The 11,002-nt window shown below is 43.4% G+C and overlaps 1 pseudogene; it reads right to left on the bottom strand.

Moving 5' to 3' along the window:
- Positions 1-6,570: 6,570 nt before the first annotated feature.
- Positions 6,571-9,448, bottom strand: LOC141938246 (U6 snRNA-associated Sm-like protein LSm5; annotated as a pseudogene).
- Positions 9,449-11,002: the final 1,554 nt, after the last annotated feature.

The raw sequence follows: 11,002 nt of genomic DNA, 5'->3' as shown, positions 1-11,002 counted from the left end.
ACGTGTCTGCAGGAGCTGGGGGATATTCTGAAGAAGGGAGAGTGCACCCAGCAGACGGAGGCTGCCCAGGTGGAAACTGAGGAGGAAACGGTTGTGGTGGTACCCCCGGGGGAAGAGGACATGCGCGGGGTGGTGGAGGATACAAGGGAGGTGGAGGCACAGGCACAGAGAGCGGTGTTGATGCTGGTAGTGTTGGGGCCTGAGTCCTCTGGGTATGTTCACTGTGCGGATGTCCTCGATTTGAGCTTCTAAAGAAACCCCAAAACACGAGTCACTGTTTGTTACACTCTGCCCTGATTTTAAAGGGGAAAGTGAATGGAGGAGGAGCGTGGTGGCGAGCACTTCTTGTTCTCAACTGAAGCATTTTTCTCCCCGCTTTTTGTTCATTTGAGACTACGCTCATTTCTTGGTCCTCAGACTTGCCTTCCACATCGTCACTCCCAGCAAATCCCTCAGTTTCCCCTTCTTATGGTCAGTTTGGCAACTGTGGCTGGAGGCTGCCCGTGCTAAAAGAGACATGTGCCAAGCGCTCCTCTGACACACCTTGACACCCTTAATACTTCACAGTTCTGATCTTCAAAGTACTGCACAGACATTAACTCATCTTCTCTCAAACTTCTTTTAACATCTTCCGCACACGCTTCCTAGGTTGTTGCCTCATGGTGACATCTTTGGCCTGTTCTTGGCCCTGAATTTTTATTTTTTGCTTACTGAACTTGAGGTTTTAGACAATCTGTGGGATGGATCCTGGTTTTTGTTTTGACTTATTTTTAAGATTTTATACACACAGTGCACCCTTACAATCTCTCTATAACACACAGATACCAAAAGGAAGGACTAACCTGACGCTGCAATAAACCAAAAGAGACTCCTCTCTCTCCAACCGAGAGAAAGCAGCTTGGCTATTTGAGATGACTAAGTAGTAAAATAACAGCGTTGCCTTTTCCAGTAGTTTGCTCAATCAGTATTAGTTAAGTTGTTAAAAAAAGAATATTGGAGACTGATTTCTATTGGGAAATCAATTTCTTCAGCCCTATTCAGCCAGTAACCAAGAGGGTGCCTTTCCATCTGATCCTTTAATTATGTTTCATTTTTACACGTAATTATGATTTCCTCACAAAGACTTCATTCTTCAGAGTCCTCTTTTCAATCATGTACTGGAGTTTTATTTTAAATAATCTTCCTGAGAGCACAGATCCCCTTTGTGAAGGCCAATTCAAATTAAGCCATTTTAAAATTAATTACCACATGTATTCTCCACAACGATCTGTGCATACTTATTCCCTTATAAATCAGCTGTTGTGTCCGTTATGTGTTTAACATGGTTAACAAGGTTACAAGCAGCAATATATTGAATTTCTGTAGCATACTTACACTTCCCAGTCTGGTCTGCCACTCGCCGAGCGAATTTTGCCAGCTCTCATTGGATGACCTTTTGGCATGGGGAGAGAAAAAAAATCCCCTTCAGTTTACCTGAAGAGAATTTTTTAAGAGAAATTTGTAAGTTACGGTTACTTACCAGTTGTGGGTATGGATCGTCCTTGGTAGCCCAGAAGACTCGGCAATGCTGGCCGTGTCAGTGCAGGAACCTGATAGCCCTTGTGAATCAGTGCAAACAGTTGGAAAATAAGCTCTACTAAAATATGAGAATCACTGCATATGGTGGAAGAAAACCTACCTTCTCTTCCCACAAACCGCGGATTGACAGGGGGGAAGATTGGGGACGTCCTGTGGCAGGAGGGTTCAGAGCCACGAGTGTTGGTGGAGGTGCTGGTGGCTGCTGCTGCTGCTGCCTGTGCATATGGATCCTCTGTGCATAACCAGTTCCATTTTTGAAGTTGTTCACAGCCTAGAGGCAGAAAAACATTTACAAAGAGGTAACATGAACCTTCAGTAGCTCTAGGAACAAAAGCCTCCACAGAGTAAAATTACTTGTGTATTCCCGTATATACTATCCATCCTAAAATAAACCAACATACGGATATATTCAGATTAGATGTAAGGAAGAAATTCTTCCCTGTGAGGGTGGTGAGGCCCTGGCACAGGTTGCCCAGAGAAGCTGTGGCTGCCCCCTCCCTGGAAGGGTTCAAGGCCAGGTTGGACGGGCCTTTGGGCAACCTGGGCTAGTGGAAGGTGTCCCTGCCCGGGGCAGGGGGGTTGGGACTGGATGGGCTTTAAGTTCCCTTCCAAGCCAAACCCTTCTGTGATACATGAACGCATCCCATTAAACACTGGTGTTAATGACTGGTAACTCAGACTATCTGTATGTAAAGCACTCCAGCGTTAACGCTGAATTTGAAACTGAGGCAATCCTGTTAAACACAAGTGTGACCTGAATTTGCCAGATTGTCTCTCAAGGGTTGCCAGCTTCTGTAACAACAGGGAATGTATTTGCAAAGTAAATTTAGCCTTATTCCATTTAGCCTTGTTTAAGGAGGTGTAAATTAATATTTTCTTCCCTTTCAGCTAATTGACTGACTAGACTTTTCTTACAAACAGTTTATCTAAAAGTCACTGCATTACCTGGCGTAGGCACTTGCTGGCAACTAAAGTATCGGGAGAAACACCTGCCTGATGACATGCTGGGCATGTATGTTCCTCACATTCCAGTAATACTGTTCTAATACCTGGGTATAATCAGAATCATCGAAACAGGTTTTAGCTAAACTAAGGACATTGTTGGGGTTCTAATCAGTTATAAAATCCTGTAGATGGTTAATGGGTGAATATGGTCCTGAACTGAGAGCATGAAGCTATAAATGTTCAGCAGTGCAAAAAATTTCTAGTATGCAGGAAACAGCTGCCCAGTTTTGTTATTTCACTATTGTAACATTTGAAGATGCAGAGTAGGCCGTGTCCTGATGTTTTGACTAGTCAGTTCTCCACTGTCTAGCACAGTGAGAAGTCCTCAACCTCAAGGTTCATGAATAAGACACATCTCCAGAAACCATTAGTAGGTTCAAGTTCTGACGGTTTTAACCAACTCTCCCGTGGAGAAGAATGTGGATTAAATGCCTAACGAGCCATTTGCTGCAGACCACAGTAAGTCACCAGCGTTGGCTCTATAGTTTTGTATGAGAGAAAGGACTGTGCACAAGCTCAATGCATTTGATAACTAATACTGTAATCAGCTGCAGCATTACGCACTCTTCTCGTACTCATCCTTCCGCATGGAAAGAGGATTTAACTAGATGCATAAAAAGGGAAAAAAGCCTTCTGCCTCTGTTTTTTCCTTTCTACAAGAAGAGTCCTTTCCTATTCGGGGTATACTGAAGTATTAACCAGAGCTGGTAACAAAGGAATGTTATGACCTTTCTGCTGTCAGAAGATCACGTGTGATGTTTGGAATTAACAAACACGGGAGTAACACTTGCATTCGTCACAATAACTGTTTCCACAGCAGGGAGTAACAACTGAGCTGGTCATGATTTCTTTGCAAATGAAACATAAGAGCTCCTCTGGAATAGGATCATCTGAGGAGGAGGAGGAGGAAGAGGACAGCTCCTCGGGTAAAAAGGGAGGCTTTTCATAAAGTTATGAACATGAACTGTATGATGGCTTGTTAGCATCTATATTTGGACACAGACATGCAAACTGTCCATCAACTGAATTCCAAAGCCTGGGGCTTAATTGCTGGGCAATTCCCCAAGGAAAAAATACCTATCAAAAGCCAACAGTAAGACAGAAATCTCTTTCTATTTCATATGGTAAAAAATTACAGTGAATCCTGGAAAAAGGAATAGATAATAGACAGGGAAAGCCTCTATAATTCTAGGGCAAGCCACAAAACCTTTAATGCTTTGATTACTTTTTAAATGTATTTCTTCAAAATAGTTAGACAAACATGGAAACATTTGCAATAGCAACACTTGCGTCAGTTTAAAATCTTGCTAACGCTGAAGTACAGGTCAGGAAAAACTAAGGATGTGGGGAGGGCACTGTAGGTCTTTTTATTTTCATACACGTTTACATACATCTTTATACACATACATACATACACTCCACAACGCCAAACAGCTCTCTTAACTATGTCTGCCAGTAAACTGAAATAGCAGGCAGGAAGGATCCACGTCCACACTAAGACAGTTAGGCACGTAGTAAACTAAGATCTCTGCAACCAGTGCCATCTTAAAGAAGGAAAAAAAAACCCAAACCAACCCAAAAACCTGAAGGGAACCATCACTGTGCATGTCATAAGCATGACATGATTTTAACCTGACGGCTACCCTGCTCTAAACTTTATGCATCGTTAACTTTTCCATATTTTTAAAGCCTAAGGTAATTATTCTCAATGACCTACTTGTAGTGGCAGCCTAAGGGGCATTCTGGAGAACAGCACAGCGTCCACAACTTCTAACAGCACAGCGCAGCATGATTAAGCACTAGATTTCTAGGGGAAGAAAAACAAAAAAAACACCAGCACTCGTTTACTCAACTGAAAAGCTTATTACCTGCACTTCCAAAGCAACAGGCGACAGGAATACCGAAGGCAAAGCAAACCAGACCCGTCTGGAATACTTTGTATTCTCTGCTGAAGGTTAAAAATCTTTCCTTTCGTATTATGCACAGAAACTGCTTTTAGAGTGATGTCTGCAGACCTCTGAGCCACGAATTAAAACGTCTTCCTAAAAGGTAACAGTCTGAGCACTTCCTCTGGAGGGAACGGGGAAAAAAAACCCCACAAACAACAAACCAACAACAAACAAGCCAACCAGAGAAGGAGGAAGCGAAGCAATACCAAGTTCTTTTCCCGAGGTAACAAAATCCTGAGAAAACAAGATGTTTGTGCCATCAGAATAAAAATCCAAAATGAAACAAAATAGTTCACCTTTCCCTTTGAAAAGCTGCTCTTGAGTCAAGATCTGCTCTTCTTCTCTCCCAAGCATGAAACTCCTGTTCAGATTAAGACTGTTTTCAAAATACTAAGTGAAGTAGAAATTAAGTGCACACACTGAAACATGTAGAGAAACTTATTCAAAAAACCCCAATACAGTAGTACTACACTGTCCAGAAATCTTTTAAGTGTTCTGATGAAAAGGCGACTTATTTTTAGGAAATAAAATGTTTGCAGCCAAAACCGACAGATGATGTTCCAGTCAAATGTAGGTTTAAAACTTTTTGGTTTTAAACGATGTATTAAAAAGAGCTGGAGAAGGAAACGGGGACAGAAATGAAAAACCATTCAGGGGGTCAACAGTATAGATTGTCACCATGCAATCTCAACACGACAACTGCCGATCATCTATTCAGAACAAGCCAGCCCACAGTAGCACACTCCCTGGCAGAGGAAGGACCCTCTCCCCTCTCACAGGCTCGAGCAAGGAGTGCTCACAGTGTTTCGGGCTAAGGCCCAGCGAGCAGAAGGCAGCTTTTCTGTCAGACAGAGCAAGGCAAAAGGATCTCGTACAGCAACTTCCTTGCAGTTTCTTGCTCCCGAGCCCCCTTCTTCAACTCCTCGTTCTTCTTCTGGTGACATGAAGGCAAAGCACGTCCTGGCCCTCTGAGTCCATGCTGCAGCCTGCTTCTCCCTAGAGCAACAGCAGGCACCTCCTTTGGGATTGCCCTCCAAAGCCATTTACACACAGAAATCAGCTGAGCAGTGTATTGTGGAAGCATAAGCTGCAGCGGACATGACTTAGAATCAGTTATTTTTTTGTCCATCATGACAAAATAAAACCAGCAATTCCTTCCTTTACAGTAATTCTCCTAAAGAGTCGCTCCCAATATCTGTCACGTTTTTATATCACGCGAGAACAGATGCAGTCAAAAGAACATTGACCCTAAAACGAGGACTCAGATCTACGCAAGCAGGCACGGGCAGCTCCCAGTTTCATTGAGTGTACACAGCAGCACTTGGTGGTGAAAGCAGAGTCACCGCGGACACCAATGAGAAGTTTTAACACCAGCCTTTCTTTAGGGTTTGCTTTGCTTTGGTTTGGTTTTATCCCTTGAACATGAACTAGGAAAGTCTATCTACCAAGCAAAAGGGAGCTGAACCAAAGGGGGCTGAGCATCCAACAGCTGCATCCACTTTGAAGAGCTTTACGAATTCTCCAGCACTCTACCCCCTGGTTTCTGGCGACACAGCCTGAAGCAGTGTTTAAACAAATGATCCAGCTTAGCACCTGCCCCTGTTCTGAAGAACAGCAATCTCTTGCCTCACGACCTGTATTTTACATAGACTTGGGCCATAAACAAATGCAACAGATGGAGAAAAACTGAAGACTGACAGCAACTGAAACAGAACTATTACTTTCCCATCAACCAGTTAGAAATCTAGCTTGTGCACTGACATAACGGAACACAGGAACTAACAAAAAGAAGGCCTTCTGTTCAGAACAGATCAGTGTGTCTTCACAAGAAAGTGATTTCAACGACTTCAACTTAACAAAGTCAGCGTTATCATTAGCAATGCACCTTTCCTGAAGAGGAAATCCTTGTCTTTTTCAACTGCCAACTGCAAGAGTGTGTCAACAAAACAAATAAACAAACAACCCACACCCCAAGAGCTCTCTTTAGGTTATAGATATATAGATACGACATGTCTTCATAGATGACAGCTGCATCAATTTATACTTCAGGTCCCTCTCCTCTCCAGGAACCAGCTGGTGTTAGTGCCATAGATTTGAGTCTCACAAACCCACACCTGACAGGTCTTGCTTTACAACAGTTTTTAGCAGATGGAGACTTTGTGGTAGATCACAAAAGTGATTTTTAGATTCAATAGTAACTTCCTCTCCCAACAGAGGAAGTCAGTTACTGCCAGAGAAGTGCAGGCCAAAGCCAAAATCTCCAAAACGCAAAGAATGTTTAACAAAACATGAAGGGGTGCCTAGATAACACACATCCTGGTTTTTGTCTTTGTTATTCACTTCAAGGAGATGAGTCTGTCTAGAAACACTACAGCTCATTTTTAGAAAGACAAAGAACATGCTCCCTTCCATGAAGAATTTCTCCAATTGCCAATTCTTCCCCAGACTGTCGCTACACTGGGAAGTTGGTCTCCTCTTTCCAACTTCTATTGCTAAGCAGAGCCCAAAAACTACGAGCGAGCCTGAGCCCTTCTACAGGCAGCAGGGAATAAGTCAGCATAGCATTTTCCTGTGAAGAAAGTAAAGAACTGAACAACAGAAAAGGGAATACAAAAGCAAAAACATCAATAAGGGAAAAGAGAATAACCATTCCTTTTACTGATATATTCTTAATAATTAGCTGAGCACTTCTAAAGACAAAGAGCTTTGCTGCTTTTGGCACCAAAGTAAGGAAAAGTCTAAAGCACAGTCCTCCTGATGTGGGAAGATGTGTCCCCAAAAGAGACACAAGTTCGAATACAGAAACATCTCTACGTCTTGCTGGAAATTTGCACGCTAAGAATCACCAGCTCCTGCTTCAAGAGAACACACCAGCAGCTTCACTGGACGGTAGCAATTTCACCCCACACAAGAAGTCAGAACATGCACTATCCTTTCAGGATGCAGCACAGTCATTTCTAAGCCCTTTTTCTGCTTTGGTTAAGTCAAGATGGCACGTGCTCAGACACACAGCGAGGAGGCGCAAGGTAGCTAAGACAGCAAAATGGAAATTACTCCCCATTCACACAGAGCCAACTTTGACTCAAGTCAGTCCTCCTCTTCTCTTCCCACAAAATTAGGAATACCCTTCTGCAGGAAGGCCAGACTTTGCAGCCATCCATGCAGACAAGCAAAGAACTACCGTGGGTCTGCTTTTGTGGTATTCAGGAAGTTGCAGAAGGCAGCTTAGGGATGCTTAATCACAGTATTTCATGACTGTTTCAGTACTGATCTACAGACATCAGCACACAATATACTAAAAGTCACGGTGCTTCTGATTTGGTATAATCCAACAGACCTCCAGATTTCTCTCCTGAGCATGTAAAGGTACAGCTCTCCGGGCATTGCTCGGTACCACAACCGCCAAATGACTCGACGAGCTTCTAAGCATCCAAACTGCTGCAAACACATTTATATGTACAGTAATGGATGAAATGTAGATGCATTCCACCTCTATACTTATGCACGCAAGCACTCACGAGTTAAAAGCCACTGTATGAGCTGGCCTACAGAGTGGGTAACAAAGGCAGTGATTCCCTTGCACACCTGAAAACCAGAAAAACACTCACCAAAATAAAATTAAGGCCACGCACTTCTCGTTTTATTTTTCTTTAAACTGTAACACGTACCAAGTAAGGCAGCCACATCACTCTTCCAGCATCATTCATACACACATATGCCCTGGAAGCTACTTGAAAGTACCTCATGTAATGGAAGTGTCTGGAAAGCGCAGCTTGAACTAGCTGAACTCAGTTACTGATCAGCTTACAGGTACAGAAAATATATGCCTGCAGCCTTTTAACAACAATGACTTACCACTGTTACGTTATTTCCATTTAGCAAAATCTGGTCCAGCTTTGTGATTCTTCGGCCCTCAAGTGGAATCTCACTGAGGCAGCGTTAGAGAAAGTGAGTACGAACACAGAAGCAGGGACAGCGAGCCCAGTTTTCATTACAGAACTGACCTAAGTCTCTCCATTAAGACAACAGTTGTTGCAACTACCAACTAAATTAGCCACACCGCAGCATAATCTTGATAGATTGACCAAAGAAAGCAAAGAAAGCTGCCCGGCAACTAGAAAGATCCATTGTACTTTTCTGCTCAGTACATAAAGGTATAGAGTCACCCTCTAAATCTTGGCAATTTCTTGAATACCACCAATACTCAAAAGAGGTTTCAAATAATAACACAGCATGACAAAGTAATAAATACTTATCCTTAAGTCTGCAAACTCTTTAAATCTTTGCCCAGGCCTCAAGCAAATGGTAATGCAAACAAACTGCTGCAAAGTTCAACACACAACCCGTGCAAAATTAAGCCTACAAATTAGGAAGCTGACTACAAGTAGAAATCATGCACCAGCTACGCTATGACATGGCTGTCCTGCATAGATCACCCTCTAGAGTTTAAGTCCAAGGTATAAACTATTCAGCTGGCAGGTATTCCTAAAATACAAAACCACTTTGCTTATAGATCTTACACAGTACTGTTCTTCAGGCCACCAAACATTAAACAGCAACAAGATGCAGAAATAACAATTAGAATTCTGCAATGCCTTCTAACACCACATCTGAAAATCCAGTTTCAAGGAAAATAAGGCCCAGAGTTTTAAAGGCAAAATATTTGTTTTCATCTCATACTGAACAGTAACTTTATCTGTAAAATCAAAATATCAGAATAATACAACTGATCCCTACAAAAAGGTTCTAGTCAGTGCACTCAAACCTCTCAAAAGCAATGTGGGAATTAAGCCAAAGCATAAAGCCGACAGCCTTAAACATTCCCATCAAAGGAGACTGACAAAGCCATCAAATCCTAGAAGCATTCCAACAACTTATCCCTCTTCATCACAATAGGAATGCGTGAACCTGTGCATTTCCCCACGAGTTCTGTAAATAAACCGAAGGTACAAGAGACTCTTTTACAGAACGCACATTTTCCCAAACAAAAGCCCGAACGCTGCGATGGCAGAGCAGTAATTGCCACTGACACTGGTAAAAAACACAGAAACAAGGCGGGGGGGCGGGGGGAGACACACACCTGGTGTCAGGTTTATGGTACAGGATGTCCCACTGGGGCTCACGGATGGGTCAGCAGCAGAGGGTGTCACCAATTTCCAGAGCTGTGGTTGCCCTGACCAAGTATCAGACTCAGCCACAAGCACCGTAGTAGCGTAAAAGAGACAATCCCTGACCCAGAATAATCATGAACTGTGTTATCAGCATGAACTCAGATGAACACTCAGTTTTCGCCATGAACTACTTTATCCTTAAGGATCACAAAAATTGAGCAGACCAACTTCAGACAACAGGCCAAGGCTAGAAAGGGACACACTACAACAGAGTCAGAGAGATCCTGGCTGTAGTGATGGAATAAACAAGTCAGACAGAAGCATAATGCATCTGCCATTTACTTTCCAGAAATCCTCAACAACAGACAATTATTCCCCTAACCAAGGGCTTTTCTACACAATAACCTCTGCAGCCTGGGGCAATGCAGCCGTGCATTCGAGTACATGCACACCCAGTGTGTGCAGGCTTGCAGCTGAAACCTTCCCATACTTCTCTCTTCATTGCTGCTGAAACGTTTTGACTCCCCAACCCTACGCTCTGGTTCTGCAATAATCCCCCATACAGTCAAACTACAGTTTCAGGCACATCCCATCGCCTGCCCAGGATGGAATCCCCAAAGTGCGACTGTTCCCAATTCCATTTTTCCCGTAGGAAACAATGGGATAGAGAGGAATGTGTGCAGGCGCCTCAGCAATGCACACAGCTGAACCACCAAGAACAGCTGGTGTGATGTGGAAGATGGTGAGACAGAAGCGAGACCTCTGGGGTTGTCAGCTGCCAGTTCAACACCTGGTAATGACAGAAGTAGTAGAGGAAATTCTAACTGCTTTTAATATACCAAGAAATAACTGCTACTTGCCTGAGCTTTAGAGTGGAAAATCCCTTTATAACACAAAATTAAACTTCATGATGTCCTGGTGACCCCGTGTGACCCATCTTCAAACAAATCACCATGCTGAAACCTCTCAGCTGCTTCTCCTGTGAGACTGAACACCTGACAACTCTTTCACTGCCAGTGGTCCTGCTGCCTCTCCTGATCCATCACATTTTCATCACCACCTTCAAATGCCTGCTGCTCACCATGGTCAGTGAAGGATGAAGGAAAACAGGACCATGACAACAGTAACCAGAGCAGGGTATTAAATAACTGACGGCAGAGCTCTGAAACAGAAGGGTCAGACAGCAAGGCATTACTGTGCACAAGCTTTCACAGTGCAGACGCAGTATAGACAGGGTAAGAATCTGCTCCCCAGCTCTGGAAAACCCAATCCCCTCAGCAGCAGCACTACTGACACCTGCAAGCTTCCTTCCTTAAGTTCTAAGGACAGAGGAGCATCACCTGGATCCAGATGCAGCCC

This window comes from Strix uralensis, chromosome Z (genome assembly GCF_047716275.1).
Source record: "Strix uralensis isolate ZFMK-TIS-50842 chromosome Z, bStrUra1, whole genome shotgun sequence".
Classification (NCBI taxonomy): Eukaryota; Metazoa; Chordata; class Aves; order Strigiformes; family Strigidae; genus Strix; species Strix uralensis.
Note: the sequence above shows the minus strand (reverse complement) of the source record. Positions and strands in the feature narration are given on the sequence as shown.